Source organism: Lissotriton vulgaris, chromosome 10 (assembly GCF_964263255.1).
Source record: "Lissotriton vulgaris chromosome 10, aLisVul1.2, whole genome shotgun sequence".
In the NCBI taxonomy this organism is placed as follows: Eukaryota; Metazoa; Chordata; class Amphibia; order Caudata; family Salamandridae; genus Lissotriton; species Lissotriton vulgaris.
This window is the reverse complement of record NC_141698.1, coordinates 410,204,966-410,225,844: the sequence shown is the minus strand read 5'-3', so window position 1 is coordinate 410,225,844 and position 20,879 is coordinate 410,204,966.

Here is a 20,879-nt window from a genome sequence, read left to right as displayed (position 1 = left end):
CGAAATTTTTATATTTGTTTAGGACAATCCCGTTATGGTTTGACAACCTTTGGTTTAAAAAAATCGAAGGAATGATTAATAGATTTATCTGGTCTAAAGGTAAAACTAGGAGAGCAGCAAGATTTATGGCACTCCCACGGGAGAGAGGAGGATGGGCACTACCGGATCTGAAATTTTACTATTGGGCTGCAGCCTTACAATATATGGTCGGATTAATAGGTGGAGCAGAAGTGGAAGGAGAAGATGATTTGGGTTCATTAGCGATATATGGTATATTGATGGGAGAAGAAGTTAAAAAAATATTTTTGAAACATTTTGACACAGCTTATTTTAAAAGAACACGATTTAAGACTATTTTGGGTGCACACAATATTTGGAAGGTCTTTATTAAGAAATTTGGATTGGGGAAAATTAATAGATACACGAGGATAAAAGACAATACAGTATTTCCTGAAGATATATTTTCTGATTTAGTGTACACAGAATGGTACCGGAAAGGGATAATAAAAGTGGGGGATCTGATGGCCCCACAGGGGATGAAACAATTTGCAAAATTACAGGCGAAATATGATTTGGCAACAAGACACTTTTTCAAATATTTACAAGTAAGAAGTTTCCTGCAAAATAAAAGGGGGGGACTGAGAGGATTTGAGAAAAAATGTATACTAGAGGCAATACATAATGGAGTAGACTGTACAATCAAAAGGTTTTATGCAGAGCTAATTGAATCTAAACCAGATGATATGGTTAAGTGGGGGGAAAGTTGGTCGGCAAAGTTGGACATAGAGCAGGAGTGCTTTAATATATCAGTAGAATTAGGAAAGAATATCTTGTGCTCTGCGTCCTTGCAGGCTCAGCATTATAAAACCATCTATCGGTTATACTACACTCCAGCAAAACTTGCACAATGGGCGGCGACTACTGGTATAAATTGCCCTAGATGTAGAAGTTTAGAGACAGATGTGATTCATATTTTTGCAACATGCCCATGCCTATCGACAATATTGAACGAGATAGAAACGTTTCTTCAAAGGGCATTGAAACTATCTATCAATTTAACACCTGCGATTATATTACTGGGTGTAGACTCGGGCAATGAGTACGGAGAGGGTAACTACTTTATCTTTGTTGCTATGGCAGTTTTTAGATTATGTATTGCCTCAGCCTGGCTAGAACAATCTGCACCAGCATTCCAGCAATGGTTAGCTAAAGTTTTAAGTATATATAATTTGGAAAAAGCAATATATTCAAGAAGAGGAAAGAATGCGAGGAAATTAGGATTGAAAATATGGGAGCCAATAATGAAATGGAAGGAAGAATTGTAATGTATATAATGTATAAAAGGTTGTAAGGATTTTTGGGATATAAGGGAGGGGTATCAGCATTAATAAGAAATAAAGTGATGTATAATTTGTTTGTATGTAAATATGTAAATACTAGAAGTATAATGGATATATTGTATCTGTGTTAAATATGGTTTGTGTAAATAATAAGGCATGAGGGAGGAGTTTCAGGTGGGATATAAGTAATAATGTGTCATATGTTGTGTATACTTTAAGATCATATATTGTTTCTACACTTTCAGGGTGGAAGTATGATTGAATTGTTTTAGTAAACTGTTCCTCACCCCCTCTCGGCTTAGGGGGGGGGAAAATAAATTGTAAAAAGTTGTTAATAAAAAGATTAAAAAAAAAAGAGAACAAAATGCCTGCTAGAGCTGTGAATAATAATTTTGAGTTGGTAAATATTCCTTCTGAACTGATGGATTTAAATACTTATGAGTCTACTCTTATTCAATATGTGCATCCTTTTCAGGCTATTGTTTGTATGGAGCCTAAGACAGGGAAATTGCCTCCTTCAGATTTACAGAGAGGATTAAAGGGAAGAGTTGTGTATTTGCCACTAGTTTTAAAGAAAAATATTGAAACACTTGGTGTAGAAAATGTAGAAGATGAACCTTTAGTTATTCTTGTTAATGGTGTTCCTACTAAGAGAAAGAAAATCTGGCAGGAATTAGTGGTTGTTAGGAAAGTGAAAAAGGCAACGTTGTATCTGATAAAAAATCATCAATATTATAAAAATGTGTTTCTGAGTGAAGAAGAAATAATTGTAGAAGAAGATAGTGACTTGCCATCTGGACAAATTGAAAAAGTAGATGTGTCTAGAATTGAAGAAATCTACGAACATTACAGTGTTCATCCACTTCATTCTAAAGAAGTGATGGGGAATACTATAGAGTTATTCCAAATGAAAGAAGCAAAGGGAAGTCCCATTAGTGTATGGGAAAAAAGCTTGGAAGCTTGTTGTTTCCCTCAGTTGTTTCCCATAGGAAAAGGAAGACGATATGATGACCGACCTGTGCAGATTCCTGCATCTGAATACCGGACATTAAGATTGTATGCAGAAGGTCCAAGATTTCGACAATGTATTCGTTTCATCTTTTATTTGAGAGTGATTTGTCTGGACTTTCTTATGCAGTAAACCATATATTAAAAACAGGTGTACATCTGCAAAATGTTTCGGCAAAGGAATTTATGGATAACGTACACCAGAAAGATAATGTTTTGGAATCTCAGCTAATTAATCTCATGGCATGTCAGCGTGGTACTAATGAGTACTGGTACCGTCGTCATGGAGAACTTAAATGTATGCTAAGGAACTTAGGAACTCCTACATGGATCCTTACTCTAAGCTGTGCTAAATATGCTTGGGATAATTTACTTCAATTTCTTCGAGAGGCAAATCCAAATATAATAAATATTGAATATAAGACACCTGGAGAATTGTGCTCTTTGGATCCAGTTAATGTATGCAGGTATTTCAATCGTAGATTTGAAGCTATGATGTCTTTTATCACCAATAAAAAAATCCTCCTTTTGGAGAGGTTGTTGACTTCTTTTGGAGAAAGGAGTATCAAGCAAGAGGTGCTCCTCACATACACATACTAATATGGATCAATGATGCTCCCAAATTTGGAACAGACTGTGTTGTCTTTTATTGAAGAATATGCTACATGTGATATAACCAAAAGCACATCGTTGTGGGAAATACTGTTGTCGAAAGTACAAATCTAAGGACAAATTCTACACCAAATGTCGTTTTGGATTTCCACGTCCAGTAATATCGAAAGGAAGAGTGAACCGTTTTATGTCATCTTTGCGACATACTATCACAAGAAAGTCTCCTAAAAATACCTACAACTTAAGAAGAAATGAAGAGGCAAAATACATAAATGACTATAACCCAGTTTTGTCCATGTGGAATGCTAACATGGATATTCAATATGTTGCAGACAATTCCATTGCTGTTGCTTGATATGTGACATCGTACATCACAAAATCAAAAAAGACGAATTGAAGGAAATGTGGGAAGAGATTTTCCACGAGAAGAGTCTAAGTACGAAATTATATATTATATTATACAGTTATAGTTTGAAGATGTTATCTCATCGAGCAATTGGAGCGTATGAATGCTCGGATCGCTTGTCATCTGCAAGTCTCTACTCCAAAACTAGAAGAATCATTTGGGTGAGTCTAGGTCTGGCTGCAACATGAAACCAAGTACTTAAATCTGTACAAGAAATTGAATATTTAACTGAAAAGGAGCCAGAAAGTATAGATATTGTGAAAACAAATATGTTGGATACATATTATCCGAATAGAAGTCATCATCTTGAGAACATTTGTCTCTATGAAGTGCTCCAAAACTATATTTTTAAACAGAGTATTACAGAAAATATCAATAGTGGTATATATGCTGCGATTGGTTCTGAAGGATGTCTGGTGAAGCAAAGAAAAGGACATTTTATTAATCACCGTAAACTGAGTTGTGAAACACCTGACAAAAGGTAATTTTACTATTTAGCTCTTTTGCAACTTTTCAAGCCATGGCGTTCAGAATTAGAATTACTTTGAGATTTTGAGAGCTATGAAGATTCTTTCAATGCAACTTAAGATACTATAGCATGTCCTGTTTTTGCTAATTATGTGAAAATGTTGAACGATGAAATTGAGCAAGAAGCTACAATTGCAGCTGAGATTGCTAGAGACCGTTCTCAAGACAGTCAAACGTCTGCTCCGTTAAGCCAGGATCCATTAGGAGAACCAATTATTCAAAATGAAGCAGCAACTGCTATGGAAGAGATGGAAACAGCAATGTATCAAGCTCAAGAAGATGTAAGAAACGTAGGAAATTTGGAAGAATAACTAAATGTTGAGCAGAAACAAATATATGAGCAAGTGAGAGAACAGATTAACCATGGATTACTTCATGAAAAGAAAGAGTGCTCTTGCTCATCGTTTCAACCTATCCGATTGTATGTGAGTGGACAAACTGGAACTGGGAAAAGTTTTTTAATTAAAGTAATTTCAACTTATCTACACAAAACAACTGACTCGTATTTGTCTTGTGTTGTCACTGCTCCAACTGGGTTGGCGGCACACAATATTAAAGGAATTACTTTACATCATTTATTAATGTTACCAGTAGAGTATGAAAACAAATTAGAATACTACAAGCGATCTGGAGAAGCTTGTTTTGAAGTTGCAAGAGTTTTGAAGAAAATTAAACTTCTCATTACTGATGAGGTAAGCATGGTATCAAACTTAATGCTTGCCTTTGTGCATTTAAGAATGCAGCAAATTCTTAAAACAAACTATGATGTATTATTTGGAGGAAAACACGTCATAGTTTTGGAGATCTACTACAACTTACTCCTGTAAAAGGACAACCAGTGTTTAAAACACTGGCACATGAAGATAATAGAAAGTCTTTGGGGAGCATTGGAAATGTAAACATTTGGTCATATATTTGAGTATAGGGAAATTATTACAAATATGCGTCAGGCAAATAATGCAGATTCTGATGAGGTAAGCATGGTATCAAACTTAATGCTTGCCTTTGTGAATTTAAGAATGCAGCAAATTCTTAAAACAAACTATGATGTATTATTTGGAGGAAAACACGTCATAGTTTAGGAGATCTACTACAACTTACTCCTGTAAAAGGACAACCAGTGTTTAAAACACTGGCACATGAAGATAATAGAAAGTCTTTGGGGAGCATTGGAAATGTAAACATTTGGTCATATATTTGAGTATAGGGAAATTATTACAAATATGCGTCAGGCAAATAATGCAGATTATGGAAAATTATTCAAGATATAAGAATTGGAAAAGTGACAGAACATGGCAAACAAGCTTTACAGAGACGATTACTTCCCAATTTGTTTCCAAATGAAAAAATTGTTCCAGAGAAAATATATATGAAAATTGCAAAAAACAAGTCTGTAATCTGCTTAATGCCAACACTGCGTGAATGTTATGTATTCAAAGAAGAAGTGTTAAAGTTGGAAAATGAAGAAATTATAAAATTGGAAGCTATCGATAAAACAGAACATGAAGGAATCACTATTATTTTGATTTAAAAGTTGAAGAGGAAATTGGATTCTTTAGAGAGGTTGATAAGTAAAACTGTTGGTTTAGAGAAGAATTTGTATGCATGAGTAAACTGTAGGGTAATTGTACAATGTAATTTGAATGTGGAAAAAGGTTTAGTAAATGGAGCAATGGGTAAATTTGTTGATTTTGTTAATTATGTAAATAGAGATGGTATTGAATTTTTGAAAATCAAATTTGATGAAATTGCTGAAGTACAACAATTTAGTCGTTCATCTCGGTTTTTGCTTGTAGAAGATTTGTATGTAGGCAGAAAACAGTTTCCTATTTGTTTGGCACATGCAGTGACCATTCATAAATCTCAAGGTTTAAGTGTAGATAGTGCTTTAGTGAATATTGGAAGTACCGTGTTTAAAGAGGGTATGTCATATGTTGCTTTGTCCCGAGTCAGAACTTTATCTGGATTGTACTTGGTTGAGTTTGATGAGACAAAGATTAGTGCAGTTGCAAATTGTGTGAAAGAGTATATTAGATTAAGAAGATAATATGCACCCAATTTAGGTCAATATCCAGTATTTGAAAAGCGTGTGGTAGGTAGAAAAAGAAGATTTGAAAATATCTGTAGTGAAACTGTAGAGAAAGAAAAAAAACAAGATGAAGTTGCGCCTGCAAGCAAAAAGAAAAAGGACTATGTTGAAGAGAATGTTGGTTATGGGTTTGAGAAAGTTGTGGTGTCAACTGCTATGCTAATGTAGTTGTTAATGTTGTTTTTTTTCTTGAAAGTTTGCAACAGCAAATTTTTGAAAATCAGGACGAAAAATTCTGTTGATTGTTGTATTCTGTTTATGACAAATGTAGTAGTGAAAAAAGTAAAATACAAAGTGTTTCTGATATTCGAAATGTTTTGGACATATGTTCTGGTTCTACTCAATTCACGCAGAATATTCAACTAGATTGTCAGGAATTTTTAATGTTTATGCTTGGTGTACTGGAAGATGAAGGTATAGATATTGAAAATCTCTTTGGCCTTTCTTATAAATGGCAACATGACTGTCAAAATTGTTTGCTTACATATAACACTAACATAGACACTGAAAGATTAATATATTTGACTTTACCAGACTGTGAATCAGTGTCCTTTATAAATCTGGTTAGAGGAGCAAGTCAAATCATGGAGTGTAGCCAATGTAAATCAGAAATGTCATCAACATTATTTATACAAAGATATGGACAGTATGTAATTTTTATGCTGCAACGTTGTAGAGCTAATGGAAGAAAATGTGAAACTTTAATTAAAACTTTTGTAGCTACTCAACTATCAATATCAGGAAGAACTTTTGTAGCTACTGCAATTATTTTTCATGATGGACCTTCTACAACATCTGGACATTACACTGTTTATTTGAAATGTCTTAAAGGTTGGATACATTGTAATGATACTCAATTATTTTGTAAGCAACGATTGCCTAAAGAGTTACCAAATTCTTACCTAATATTTTTAAAGCCAAAATTTTAAGATCAAAATTTGGCCTTTCAGGATTACTGCTGTTAAGGTAGATCAGTCTGGTGTTGTAGAGTATTTTGTAACTGAGGTTGAGGCAGTGTAGGTGTGTCATGTCATGGGTGATGTAGCTGTAGCAGGGGACATTGAAGATCACTCAGGTGGAGGTGCTTTGAATTGGTTGTAGCCGTTATAGGTGTTTGGCTGGATTTCTTCTGTAGAGTGTGTTGCCACAGTGTACTCTGTTTCTTCTTCTTTTCTTTAGGATGTACTTGTAAATGCTGCAGAGCATGTGGAGGGTGTTATAGCAGTATGAGGAAATGCTGTAGACTTGTTTACACTTGTAGAGGGAGGAGTTGAAGATAGGTTGCGTACATGGTCAGTAGGTGTTGGTACTGTTCACAGTGTAGTTGGCCAGCAGGAGTCATCTGAAGCTAAGGGGGTGAGTCTGAGGTTGAATATCTTCATGTTGTGTGAATTCATGTTTAAAGAGCTGCTCCTTATCCACTTGGTGACATCCTTAATTGCGCTATGGAAGTTGTTTTTTGTAGTATGTGGCTCCTTGGTGAGGAAGAGGATGAGCTGGGTGTTGTCGATGTAGGAGAAATGTTGTGGTTGAGATGGTGGGCCACTTGTGTGAGGGTGGCCATGGAGATGCTGAATAGTGTTGGGCTGAGGGATGAGCAGTGGAGGACGGTGCAAATGATGTCAGTGGTTTTGGATCAGAAGGCTGGAAGGCAGACGCTCAGAGTTTCTATTGAACAACTTTTAAAGTAAGAATTTCACACATACTATTTGGCCATGGGGAAAAGTACGTGAAACCTTTAATGACTTTTTGTTGTAAATTTTGTCAGCATATATTTGTACGTAACATTATTTATAATGGAAGAAAATGTATGATGGTGTTTTATTATTTTAAGATTGTTTGCCATACCTCATAGTTAAGTAAGAAATTGGTCTTAGAAAAAAAACATTTAACATATGTTTTATTTCTTTTTTTAGATTGTTATTGAGATAGTTTTTTTTTTTCAAGATAATCTTCTTGATTGTCTTTTTTTTGCCCGCTGTTATGTGATGAGTACTATTGAACTCACTGTTTCTAGTGAATTTCAATATATTCTGAGAACACCAAAAAAGGCATCTGAAATGCTTTACAAATGATTTTGTGTTGCAAAAGATAAATTGTAACTGTATTTTTTTTGTCTTCTACAGATGCTAAATTTATAATAATTTTTTCAATTAATTATTTTGAAGGTATGTATAACTAACTGTTAAAAATGATCGATGGGATGTACTTCTACAGAGCTGAAGTAAGAGAACGTCCATGGTGTATATAAGTTTGTAAAAAACGTTTATATCTTTTAAACATTTTTGAAGAAATTAAAAAATATATATACTGAGTGTACCTGTATTCTTTGCATTTAACTACAACACATCAAATATTTTGGAACTGGTAAGGTGAATAGATATTTGGTACTTTTTTAGTACTGCATTTTATTATAATAGCCCCAGTTTTTTGTCTATAGTGATAATGATTGACTGGTTTGAAAATGTAAGGAAATTTTAAAACTAAAAATTCATATAAGCAATTTTATTGATATAATCATATAAAGTAGTTGAGAATGGTTTTGCATAATATTTTTTAAACGGCAAAATAGTTGATAAACCTAGTTTTGTATTATGTATTAGGAAAAATGGTAAAATGAAGTGTTTATGTTTTTCTACAAGGAACAACAACATTAAATAATTCACTATGGAAGAAGAACAGAACAATATGGAAATTAGTTTTCAAATTAGTAACACTCTAATAGAGGAGCTAAATATACCTTTCATGGGGAGCGAGGATGAAGATGAAAGTATTGCTGCTGGAGATATCACCTGCGATTTTTTAGATGAAACATTGGATGATGATTTTGTTGAAGCATTAGACGACATCGAGTTTCATGATATGACTTTTGAAATTGATCATCTAGAAAATGAAATTTCAGACAAAATGATGTTAGAAGCTCTATTCAATTATGAAATGTTACCGGAATAAATTTATGATTTAAAATTAAAAATAGTTTGAGAGACTCTTCTTGTAGAATTGTAAACATTCAGGTAGTATCCAAGTACTCATGGTGCAAAGTGGGCCTTAGGACATGGACTGCTTCTGCGTGAATTGAGTAGAACCATAGATTATGTATGCACTCTTCTATGCACCAGCAAAGTTGTGCTTTATAGCTTTTATTTCCAGGTCTATATTCCTCTGTCTTCCTTCCTATGTCTCTCTCACTCTCCCTTTCTGTTTGTCTCCCACGATTTCCCTCTTTCTCTGTCTCCCTCCCTCTGTCTGTTTCCCTCCCTCTGTCTGTCACCCTCTATCTTCGTCTATGTCTGTCCCTGTCTTCCTCCTTCTGTCTCCCTCTCTGTCTCTCTGTCTCTGTCTGTCTCTGCCTCTATCTCTCTACCCCTGTCTCTGTCTCTATCTGTCTGTCTCTGTCTTCATCTCTGTCTCCCTCCCTCTCTCAATCTCTCTCTCTTCCTCCCTCTCTCTCTGTCTCTTTCTGTCTCCCTTTGTCTCTCTCTCTGTTACCTTCATCTTGCTTGCTCTCTACCTCTCTCTTACTCTCTCTCTGTCTGTCACTCACTCTCTCTGTCTCCCTCTCTCTCTGTTGCTACAAGGCCGCAGAGGTGGAAGCCAGCACGTTTTTCAATTTTCTTCCAGCAAGAAACCATCCCTTACACCCAACTGAAGTTGAGTTCTCTACTGGTTTCTACCCTGAAATGGGTTTACTAGAGCCCGTTGCAAGAGCAGATGTCTGCCATGTAGAGACCACTAACACAAGAAAAGCCAAGCCTTGATCCATACGCAGAGCCCTTCTTCAATAGGGTTTACTCTTGCTAAACTGTGCACAGTTTTAGCTTTCAAAACATCATGAATATTCTACCGTCAATAAATGAGAGAGCAAGCAGAGAGAACGTGCCTTGAATTTTCAGAGAGCGGCCACGGAACGTCTCTCTAATGGTTCTATGCAGAATAGCTCTGGCGTGCACCAAAAGTGAAGATAAACTATGAACGCATGCAAACACATTTTTAACTCTGCATGCATACTATACATCCAGCTTCTATGCAAGAGGCTTCCCTGGCTTCGCTGTGCGCAGGCAGCCAAGGCCAAGGTTAAGGCTTTGTTCTGCAAGTTCAAGACACCAAAGGAATTTCCACAAAAGGAATTGTAGATCCCCGATTAACACTGAAAGCCTTTAGTGTGCTTTTTTTGTAGCTGATAGACAGGCGGCATTTCCCTTCCTCTAGCCTGGAGATGAGAGCTGTTAGCACTGCTGCACTTTACAGGTGTTTCAAAGATCATAGAGCAGAGTGTCAAGGAAAGCCTCTTAATTAGCAGCCGTTATGTGCCAAGTGCCTGCGACACACCCACTATTTGTAGGCGACACAGTACTGTGTCGGTACACACAGTTTTGAAAGCTTTGCCTTAGGCCATGTACTGCTTTAAACCTGTATAGACTATGCATGCAGTCTTCTATGTACCTACAAACTAGTCCTTTATACATTGAATTCCCCGGTCTGTATCATTAGACTTTCAGCAATCACTCTCATTCTACTGTTTCCTGAGGCTATTTGTGCCATCGGAACGTCACTTTTTGTGATGTTCCGTGGCACAGCTGTCTATGTGATATTTATCAGGCACAAATAACCCAATAATTTTTTGGGCATACTGCTGCATGATAAATATCAGCCCCTTTAACATAGTGTTCTGCGTTAAAGGGGCATGCAATGGGTTTCGCTGAGAGTGTTCACAGCAACACCTATAGCTTTTTGACACTGCTCTAGATTTACGAGAAATTGTAAATCTGAGACAGTGGCAAAAGCTTACGCCTCCCAGGGGAAGCGTAAGGAAGGCACAACAAGGAAAAATAGTTTTATTTCTATTTGTTTCTCCTTTTTCTATGTTTGCTGCATTCTGCAGCACACATAGAAAAAAGAAAAGTCTCTTGTAATTAATTTTTTTACAGCAAGGTTTCCCTTGCTGAACAAAAATAATTATCCCTGCAACACAGGCACCCTTGCACTATTGTGCAAAGGTGCCTGCGTTGGCACAGGCACACCATTGTGTGCCAGTACAGGGGAAAAGGAGCGGCATTTGCAGTATCTTATAAATACAGCGCATTCTTCTCTTTTTCATTTGACCTAGGGGAGTGCAGCAGGAAGGTGCGCTGTGCTTCCCTACTGCAAAATCTCATAAATGAGTTGCTATATCAGTAGCCAAGTATTCATAGTGCAAAGTGGGCCTTAGGGCAAGGAGTACTACAAACCCCTATAGACTATGCGTGCACTGTTCTATGCACCTGCAAATTTGCCTTTTATATGTTGAATTCCGCAGTTTCTATCCTTCCACTTCCACCAAACACTCTGTCAATCTTGATATACTTTTATAGTGACTCATTGATCATTGTGCAGTAAGGCATTCACTACATTAAAACACTAATCAGTAGATGTACAATAAGTGGTAGATCCCCATAGATATGCCAGTTATTGTGAAGTGTAACTTCAACACCATGCATGCACCATATTTACAATGTGTTGCAGTATGGGGCAAACACGGTACAGAAATGTGATGTACCTCTGCTGTGAAGGTGGCACATTGCTTGACTTGTGTTGCAAGTGCAATGCAGTTCCAGCAGTTCTGTTGGGGCCCTATGCTCATAATGCTGTGTCAATCCTTATACCTGCTTCAAGCAGGTGCAGGGTTTTGATGCAGTATAAGCCCAAAAGTGACTGAATGAAATCTTATAGATTTCACTTAGTCACTTTTAGGAGGTGTTCATGCGCCAGAACACCCCTCACCTGCGCAGGAAAGCCTCCTTCTGGCGTAGGGATTTACAATGTGACGCACCTTCAAATTGTGTCACATTGTAAATACCATACACCATGGCACATCTTTTGCACCACCGCTGCATCACAAAAGTGATGCAAGGGTTGTGTAAAAGAGGCACAAGGGGGTTGTAAAATCACCCCATATACATATAAATTCATCCAGGCAGTTTCACCAGTAGTGCAAATTGAAGCATAGACTTGTAACATATTATTATGCATATGTTACATTCAAGTGCTTTGGAGGTACTACAGTATACTATAGGTAAACAACTTATAGATTTATGTTGAAGTACATCTTTATAGTTCTGCACTTTCACATTAACCATACACTACTAATGTATTCATTCATTCATTTATGAAGTACACATTCATTCTGACAAACTTTTACACACTAACATAGAAATATAGTTCTTTTTTTGACCAGTGGAGGTAGTTCTGAAAAGAACAGCTTTTTTGTCTTTGTTGTGTTATATATTTTTTTGTCGTTTTTTGAAGAAGTTTTTTTTTTAAACCCAGAAAAATTTAACTTTTTAAACCAAAAATCTGTGGACCAGGAACAAAAAACAAAAAAAACCCCACAAATTAACAAGAGCAGTTGTGGCTCCTCTTCTTACGAAGAATCAGCACGATGATCTTACAAAGAATTGTAAGATCTCCAAACTCTGGTTGGATGCTGGGAATCATAGTGCTCTGTTGTGGTGGTGGTGGTGCACTTGATGTGCTTGGCACAGCAGAGCCCTGCTCCTCCTCCAATCTTTGGGTTACTTGTCTCGCCCAATTGTTAGGATGTAAGTCTTTAACACGGCGCACCATGCTTGCAGTCCCAAAAGAATATTTCTTATTAGGGTCACCCCTGGACAAAGTACTGTCACATATTTTACATGTGACCTTAGGGGCGTTGACTTTTTTTTGTCCTTCAGGGAAGCTGAAAAATGTCCAAATTATGGCCTCTTTTCTTTTAGGTTGAGGCTCCTCACGAAAAAATCCTTCCTCTGAGGAGTGCTCTGAAGAAGATTCTAAAAATTGAGTCATGGTGCATGCAAGTTCTTTCTCACTAGCTCCACAGAAGATATCCTTCTCCTGGGAGAGTCAGGAAAGAATGATTAAATTGGGAGGGGTCTTTCAACAGTTGGAATAGGAAGTATTATGAACCAATCAAATCTCTTCTTTTAAAGTCACATGGCTTTGCGTACTCTTACTGTGCACTTACGGCGCTCTTACGGTGCGAGTACGTATGACGTACTGCCGCGATTTACGTAATTGCTTTTAAAAGTAATATACGCCTATTAAAAGTAAAAAAAACTTGTTTCATTATTATCCTACATAATGTCGTCCCTCAATATGTACAATAATTACATAAATATATGTTTTTGAACAATTAGAAACTTTTGCGGCGTACGCGTACGGAGCGTTTTACATGACGTCACTCGGAAGCGTAGATGCGATGCTCAACGGTGTATGAGCAACGTATGCGCTGATACGCACAGAGGACGCTTTACAGTACAACGTATGGTGCGATTACTGTACACGTACGGTGCGATTACATAAAAGAAATACATTATTTAGAATGTAATTTTAATATATTGAAAAAAAATTAATTAATAAAAAAAATTGTGTTGTTAATATTTTACATTAAGAATATAAAATATAATATTTAAAATAAAATAAATATAAATATGCATTAAAAATGTCTGAAATTAGTATAAAAAGAAAGAAATATAATATTTATTATTTAAAAAACCTTTGAAATTCACTGAAAAAAACATAGGTTTCAACCACGTTATAGTTAGGAATTAGCATTTAAAAAACCTTAGAAATTCACAGAAAAAAAAATAGGTTTCACACATGTTATAGTTAGCTGGAGATTTCACTCATACAAAACCTTTGAAATTCCCCCATTATAGTTAGTTCAGCTAACTATAACTCGCGCGCCCGCAATGCACTGCTGATGACGTCACATATTACATCACTCACGACATGGTCAGTGACATCCCTCATGACATCACTGATGACATTTCAAATGACATCACTGAAGACATCACTGATGACATCGTCCCTGTGAAAGAGTGGCAGACCTCCTCTCACCCTAATATAACCTTTGTTACACACATTCAAAAATAGAACCTAAAATTTTTAAAACAATGGAGATACGTATACCAGTTAGAACAACCTATTCAGTAATTGCAAAATCTACATACACATCCACTCATTCACCAATAGTTCTATATAGTCACTCATACATGTACTCACTCATCATATGTACTCATACACCTATACAACCTGTTACACACCTACACTTATACATAGAGTTATTCACACATATACTCACATATGCAAATATCCATTTACTTGCATATACAGCTGTACAACACCACTACAATTACTTCTACAGAAACGTACACATACCTACTCTCTTAAACAATCACTTATAGATACACAAACTTATTTATACAGGAACTGTCATATATCCTTACTTATATACATCAATACTCACATATACTAGTTTAAAACATATGTACTTGCTCATTAAGTCACTATTGAGGAAGTCATTCACTCATTAACACACCCCTACACACACTCATCCACCCATACAGTCCTGCACACATGCTGTCTTCAAAACACATACAAACAGTGAGTCGCTCATTCATGCATCTGTACGCTAAGTAATACCCCCTACCAAACCCTACAGACACTCATTCTGATACTAAAAGAACAACTAATAACCCATATAGACACTCATGTAGCTACTCACTAACCCATGCAGCCACTTATACACAAAGTGAGACACTGATACAGATATTTGCATATTTAAACATTACTCACTAATACATGCATTCACTAAGATATACTTAATAAGTCAGTTATACAATCAAATATACAACTACAAACTTAGGGGTCCAAAAGAGGATTCAATCGTAATTCTCTGCTCGTCAACGCCCTATCAATAGTACAAGGGTACGAACGCAATAATAACACTAACAAACCAGATCACAAGATGTGAAGAACCAGTAACGTGAGTCACCCCTGGTGTAGGATTCCCATCAACGGTCTTGTAATGATCAATATTATCATTTGGAAGTCCTTATCGGGTATTGTGTCTCTAGATCATTGAGACCGGCATACCCCGATACCCAGATACGGGGTAGCAACCCACAATCACTTGGTACTGCCACATAGTGTTGATGTGATGGGAAGTGCAGTGTAACAAAACAAAGGTAAGTGGTGATATTAAAAAAGGATAGGGAACTCAACCCAGAAGACTTTAATAATTGTTGGCCCCTTCCTTAATAAAAACCAGAACAGTATAACATCGTAATCGCAGTCCAAACAAATAGCTGCGAGGAGACCAACATGTTTCAGCCACTAAGGGATAACGCCTTCGGCTTTCGTCAGGGTCTCTGTTCTCAAGTGATACTACTGCATAGATTGTGAATAAAGTGTGAAAAATAAGAAAAAAACACACAAGTGAAAACCAGTAAAGGATATAATGTTCCTTCGACTGTGTCACATCCCCTCTTCGGAACCTGGTTGAGTATTTACTGTTTAGGGAGGACAAACATACAGGAAAATCACAATCCGCTACACTGGTCTGCAGAAAACATATTAGATTGTTTCACAAAAAATGTAAATGCTTGCTTACTCACCCAGAGTGTCCGGGGAGTGGACCTCACCTCTTCCTGGACCTGGCTCAAGATATATGAGACCCCGCTCTACAATAACAAAACCGACTGCGTAAAAAACAAAGACCAGAAGCCCAAACAAGATACTGCTCTGGCAATGTATGAAACTACGCAGTCCACGGTGTTCTGTACATGGAGCTAATTAACACCCATCAACAGGTTCACACACAACACCTCTATCCATCTCCCTGTCCACTATCGGCTAAACAGAACCTGCTCACTGCGCAGCTTCTTATATACCACATATATCTGGCGCAATGCAACCCTCTAGTGATAGGCTAGCAACGCAGGTAATCCTACCTGTCCGTCGGTATCTCCGGCTGTGACTGAGTCAGGGGGAGGCACAGTCACCTATGAGTTCTGGCTACTTGACTACTGGCTATGCATCCCACAGCCAACCGCTATCTGAGGGGGCGTGGCCGGCCCGATCGCCATAGTCCCAATGCTCATTAGTATACTTGAACATTAGTATACCCCTGGTGCTTGGCTGCTTAGTAATACACAATGATGATATAGGGAGCTGGTGATACCCCACTTTTAGCATTGCCCTGTCTCCCAAACAATACCGGCCGCGCGCGCGTATTCTCGCGTGTTTTACCAGTCTCGAACTACCAAATGACGTCACGTCATTCAAAATTGTAGTTCTATCTGCGTAAAATGCTTCCGTATTGCTCGTGGAGCGAAGCAAGGCGCGATCCCATGACAACCACCTCGCTCATAAAAGACTAATCGTAATCCCACTCACTCGAGGAGTAGGGACATGCCAACTCGGCCGTTTCAAGTGCCAACTTTCTAACGCATCCATGGCCGTCTGCAAGGCCCGTCCTTTGGTGTTAGCGGTAAAGAACTACAGGATGACGTCAAGTCATTAGTAAATGTAGTTTGGAAGATTATATACGTATTTAATGGTCGAGCAGTCTATCACTCAAACAAAAAGTCCACAGAAGGACGCAATTGCCATCAACCCCCGTCATATATGTTAATGGATATGACAGAATGCCATGTAAGCGTGACAGAGCACACTCACTGTCAGTTGGTGCACTACTGGATTACACGTGAGTAATAGCGCACGTATGAGTGTACGGCCAGGCTGCATATAAGTTATAAGGTGTAGACAGAGAATGTTAGTGAAATAGCGGCCCCCTGTCTTATCGAGGATTAGTAAGGGATACGGTCGCTATAAGCAACTGGATAGGTCGTTAAACCTACCCTACCATGCATAAGACGCTGGAAAAGGATATAGGATATAGCCGGTAAAGAGCATCAGACCCCAAACAAAAATATGTATGAAAGAGTCGGTAAGTAGTGGAATATGCTCGAAAAGAAAAATCATGTTATATCCAAAGACAGATCCTAATGACCCAGGTCACCGGTCTACCCAACGCACAACCCTGCATAAATACATGGGTGGAATGAACAAGTGCTCAGGACAAAGCGAACCACGGGATGTCATCGTTCAGCCCTTGTCTGTCTGTCCCCAATTTGAACACCCATTTTTGTTCCCGAATGAAAAGATATCTGGACACATCACTCACATGTGGTGGAATGTATGGTTTCTCAAGAACATGCCATGTAAAATCTGTCTCGGCGTGATTACATGTGATGAAATGCTTGGTAAGTTTGGAGATGTCTTTCTTACAGCGAAAAGTGCTTTTGTGTTCCTGCATCCTCACACGCACCTTTCTCGTGGTCATGCCCACGTATCTTTCATTACACGTGCAGGTAATCAGATAAATCAAGTGCGTGCTGTTGCAGTTTGTAAACTGCCGCAGCTCCCAAGGCTTATCCGTCCCAATGTCCACGCTCATGATCTTAGTTGTTAAAGGACAAATGGAACAGCCCCCGCAGGGGTGGTGCCCTACCACCGGCGGGAGATCCCATAGTGTGCCTAGCTCTCTCCTAGGTGTGGCTTTGGGTCGTGTGTGTACCAAACGGTCCCTCAGATTAGTTGAGCGTTTAAAGGCAAAAAGCGGAAATGGAATCTTCTCTTTGCCACTGTTCAAAATTCTCCAGTGCTTTCTAATCACTTTTTGAACATAGTTCGATTTAGTGTTGAATGTGCTCACTAGAGTCAGACGATCCAGTGGTGGTTTGTCTGTGCGTGGTTCCAACAACGCTTCACGATGATTGTTAGCTGCTCTTTTGAATGAAGAGCACCACACTCTACAGTGTCTATTGTCTCTACTGCCCCTGCGGTCTTCGATATGTAGGGAGCACTGTTCACCCCATGAAAATAAGGAAATTGGAACATATGAGAGCCATCGCAAAATCTGATGAGACATACCCTGTTGCACGTCATTTTGACCAAGTGCACCATCGCAATAGGGATCTTCTGGGTTATTTTGGCCTGGATTATGTCCCCAACAATCCTAGAGGGGGGACAGACTCACAAGGCTCCGTAGATTGGAGTCAAGATACATTATTGACTTGCAAACAAAGATGCCGGGGGGATTAAATATGCATGAAGAACTTGCAGTCCATTTAGGTGAATAATGTTTGTCTGCATAGAATGCCCTGGACTTAGAGATTTTCTCTGCTCATCTGCTGTGCCCTTGCTACTAGTTTCTATGCCACTCCACACTGCATATGAACTGTACTATGAATACTATGAGATTGGATTCACTAATTTACAGTACCCTATTTGATTGATTTATTTCCTTCCCTAGGAATATGAATTATGTATCATGAATACGGATTATTGAATAATGAATTATGTCAATTTACTATATATATCATGCATATTGTGAACTGCTCCTATGAATGTTGTTTCTTTGCCAGATTTGTGCATTTGGAATTTTGGAACATCTGGTTTGTGTGGCTATGCCCATTTGCGGGCTCAATTAGTTATATTTTTTATTTATTTTATTTTATGTGCTTCTATAGCGCCTGAATAGATCCCCGAAGGGATATCTCTGCGCTTAAGATGGAAACAAGAGTGCTTAACCCCGGGCTGGTCATAAACAGAAAGGTAAAACACAAACTGATTAAATGGTGGTGAAAAGGTGGGTTTTGAGGTTTTTACGAAAAGATAAGTGGTTGGTGATGAGTTTGAGATGAAGGGGAAGGGCATTCCAAAGGGTGGGTCCTGCGTATGCCAGAGCGCGACCTCCCTGGCGGGATTTTTTTATTTTAGGGACCTGTAATAGGTACCGATTACTCGATCGAAGTGATCGGCCTGGCACGTAGGGAAGGAAAGCTTTTGTCAGATATTTAGGACCCTTTCCTATCAGAGACCTATGAATGGTGCACAGAATTTTGAACTTTGTGCGTTGCCGCACTGGCAGCCAGTGAAGTTTAGCTAGTATAGGGCGGGAGGGAGTTCTGGATGGAAGGTTGAGAACAAGCCTCGCCGCCGTATTTTGGACTACTTGTAGTTTTTTTAATTGGCCTTCATTGGTTGACAAAAGAAGGCCATTACAGTAGTCCAATCTACTGATCACCAGTGCCTGGACAAGGGTTTTCCTGTGACCATCTGGTATATAAGGAAACACCCTTTTCAAAAGTCCAATGGCTCTGAAGCAGGTGCCAGCAACTTGGTCGACATGATGTTTAAAAGTCAAGGCTTGATCGAATAACACCCCCAAGTTTTTGACAGTCTGCTTTGGGACCGGAACAGGTCCTAATTCTGTGGGCCACCAATCCCCAGACCAGAGTGTTGCTGCCTCCCCAAACAGTAATACCTCTGTTTTGCCCACATTGCATTGCAGGCAATTCTCAGCCATCCAGCATGACACAGCCCTCATGCCTTCCGCGAAGGATTTTTGCAGGGCAGGTGAGAAGGTTTTGAAAGGGACCATCAGCTGGGTGTCATCAGCGTAGGATATCGGGGTAAACCCGTATGGCCTTACTAAGTCGGCCAGGGGGGCCACATACACATTGAATAATGTGGGGCTAAGACATGAGCCCTGTGGCACACCCCTGGTGAGCTCCCTGGAGATGGACTTGTGGGAGCCCAGCCTGACTTCTTGGGAGCGACAGGAAAGAAAGCTTTCCACCCAGGACAGGGCCGTCCCTCCCAACCCTACACCCCTCAGACGACCGAGAAGCACTTCATGGGACACCGTATCGAAAGCAGCAGACAAATCCAACAGCACCAGAATCATGGAGCCCCCACTATCTAGTGTCAACCTGATGTTATTAGTAACTTCCAGTAGGGCTGATTCGATGCTGTGATTTGGCCTGAACCCAGATTGAGAAGGGTCCAGGCCTTCTACTGCTTCAAGATGGTTCGATAGGTGGGTGTTTACGTGCTTCTCCGTCATCTTTCCGATGTAGGGTAGGAGGGAAATAGGCCGAAGGTTGGACAGATCTGTCCAAGGGGAGGCCGCCTTCTTCCTGATAGGGTTTACCACCGCTATCTTCCATTCTCTCGGAACTTGTCCTTTCGTCAGCGAGGTGTTCATAACTGACTGAATGGAAGGCCCCAAGATGGAAATAAGAGGGGCCACCATTTTAGCAGGAAGGTGATCGCTTGGGGAGCCAGTTTTCATATGGTTAATGAGAAGAGGAAGGTCTAAGTCACTAACTGGTGGGATAGCAAGAAAGGTGTTTTTGGTCAGTGCCGGAGATGTGCATGGGGGGGAGGACCCTGTTACTGTGCCTTGCGAGGCCAAGATTTTATTATAAATCAGGTTTATTTTGTCCTCAAAGAACTTGGAGATCTCTTCACACAATGTCTGTGAGGCATCATCAGGGCTCTCACTAGCTGATGGCTTTACAAAGCTTAGCAAGATTTTAAATAATTCCCTTGGGCAATTACCCGCCTCTTCCAGTTGTAGGGATAAATTATTTTTTCTTGCAAGCTTTATATTTTTATAATACTTTGCCTGGGCCTCTAAAAACATTTTCCTTTCCTGCTCATTTTTCGATTTTCTCCAAATTTTTTCTAGCCTCCTGCATTTCTGTTTTTCCTTCCTGAGGTCAAGAGTATACCACTTTTCTTGTTTGGTGGGGGGAAACTGTCTATGAAGTTTTACCGGGGCAAGAGAGTCAATAGCAGACTTAAGAGATTCATTATATTTTTCTAGTGCTTCTTCAGCAGAATCACCTTTGGAAAATTGGGGTTGTTGCCAGTGTTGGCGCAGATTTTCAGCTGATATTTTATACCATTGGTGTCGGAAAATAGGGGGAGGTGGTGTTCTAAATTGTTGTTTACTAGGTCTTGCCAGATAGAACTCAATCAAAAAGTAATCGGTCCAGAGGATTTCTGTAGCAGGGAGGCACCTTATTTTGGTGCAGTTGGAAAAGATACAGTCAAGAGTATGACCAGCTGTATGCGTAGCTCCCCTATTTTTTATCTCTAATCCGAGGTTGGACAGGTCTGCTGTTAACTGTATGGATTCATGATCTTCAGAATTGTCCACATGTATATTAAAATCTCCAAGGAGAAGAAAGTCCTCCTTAGCTCTTATATGTGGGGCCAGTAA